Source organism: Dermacentor variabilis, unplaced genomic scaffold (genome assembly GCF_050947875.1).
Source record: "Dermacentor variabilis isolate Ectoservices unplaced genomic scaffold, ASM5094787v1 scaffold_12, whole genome shotgun sequence".
In the NCBI taxonomy this organism is placed as follows: Eukaryota; Metazoa; Arthropoda; class Arachnida; order Ixodida; family Ixodidae; genus Dermacentor; species Dermacentor variabilis.
In genome coordinates, this window is record NW_027460280.1 from 53,284,476 (window position 1) to 53,286,468 (window position 1,993).

The 1,993-nt window shown below is 44.5% G+C and overlaps 1 non-coding gene across 1 annotated transcript; it reads left to right on the forward strand.

The window, feature by feature from the left end:
* Window positions 1–313: 313 nt before the first annotated feature.
* Window positions 314–476, forward strand: LOC142566422 (U1 spliceosomal RNA). Its single transcript, XR_012825059.1, has one exon. It is a non-coding gene; the product is annotated as a U1 spliceosomal RNA (small nuclear RNA).
* Window positions 477–1,993: the final 1,517 nt, after the last annotated feature.

Below are 1,993 nucleotides of genomic sequence, written 5' to 3' on the forward strand. Positions count from 1 at the left end.
AGCTATCGCTTGACACCCGGGGCTCGTGCCAACTTGCTAATCGTCACCGAACCAGCCTGAATACACGCAAATGTTCGCTGCTTTGCTCCCGACACTCGAGCATGCAGTAATATCATCAGTACAGTCCCTGTCATGCAAAAGTTGGCAAATTAGGATTACAGGCTTGAAGTCACGGGCATTTTTGGTTGCCATGCCTGAATTCGCGGCATTTCGGTGCTTCGTGGCGATTATGGCTTGGTGAAAACCACAGCCACAACCTGTGCAATGTGTTGCACCTCACGGGATGGCCCGCCTTTCCGACCGGTGGGTTAGCATACTTACCTGGTGTCGGGCCCTCCGGCGGTCAGCGTGGCCGGGGCCCCGTGCCGAGGCCTCCTATTGCACTGCGGGTGGCTGACGTGCGCCATTACCCCAAACTGGGGTGGATGGGACATGCAATTTTTGGTAGTGGGGCTTGGCGTGCGCGCCAGCCCCTCGTTATGAAATCGAAAATAAGATCAAGAGAACATTGTAGCGGGCTAGTTTGCACTGCATAACTTGAGGCAAAGCGCAAAAAAGTGCGTAGAACAACAGGACGGAACAAAGACACGGCGCTGCTAACTGAATTTTACAGCGAAGCTGTAAATGGCTATGGTTGCGTGCATTTTTGTTCTCCATGAACAAAAGCTGTCATCATCAATGGCTCATATTCCCGTAAGGAATAAGAGAAATGGAATGGCTCATAGCCCCTTAATTGGGTACATGTTAAAGAACCCCTGGTGGTCTAAACTTCCGGAATCCCCCACTACGGCGTGCCTCATAATCAGAAAGTGGTTTTGGCACAATTTGTAGGTCCTTTGTTCGAATCCAGCCATCGGATAATTTTATTCATCTTTATTTGCTTATGTAAACACACACACACATATATGTGGATCGACACGGCGACCAGTGTCTCCAGAGGCGCATAAAGCGCCGAACAGTGCCTCGATTAAAGCTTCTTTTTTAACTTGACCATGCATGGTCACATTAAGTTATTGCGCAAACATTACATAAAGGAGCCACTCCTACGCTCCCTCGCCCTCCTCCTTTTCCCCAAAATACACCAAAATAAAAACTATAGGGTAGGCCCTCTGAGCCTTCTTAATATGACGCATTTTTCCCTATTTCCTCATGCTATTTCTATTTGGAACAGACTACCATAGAGTTTAGTTAATGCTAGTAGCTTAGGAGGATTTATTAGGTTAAGTAAATAATGTTTGGATTAGTCACGCAGAAAACACGTAATAAAAATTATCACATGGTTTCTGGCGTGCACGTGTGGGATGCGAAAACTGTGCAGTGATTTTGAATGTAGGCTATACCTTTAATAGTTTACACTTTATTGTACGAAAACATTGACTGCATGGTTTGTTTTCTGTCCTAGCTGATCTCAATTAAGTTTAACCAACTGCTTGTTCAGTGACATGTTTCTCGCTCCTATTTTTTTTTTCGTTAGTGTCTACTCAATGGAGCCGAAGAGGGCCTGTTCTACGTATAAATTAAATTTAAGAAATATGGTAGGCGACCCTAAAGCTTGACTTAGGTGTCTCTTAGTGGCACTCGCACCTCGGCGTTGGTGAACTTTAGTCGAACGCAACGCACGAACCGAAATCGGGAGCAACTGTTTTCCATTAATTAGCCGCTTAAATACCATGTCAACTTCTTGTGTGTGACGTCATTAGTGACGTCATGACTTTCGTTTTCTACTTCCGGTTTTCCAAGAATTTCGCCAAAGTCGTGCTCACGCGGTGGGTCTCTAAAGACTATGATTCTGTGCTTTGGTATGCGGTAATCAGCGATTTCCAATTCATTCTAATTATTCTAGACACCTCAGTATCTCCACTTGTAACTAACCTTTTATGCTCTGATATCATATTATAATGAAATGCATGAATTTCATACTATACAATTATTTTCTTTTCCTTCTGATTTATGTTGAGTTTCGTCCCAGGTCGTCTCAGTGATTTCTAATTAA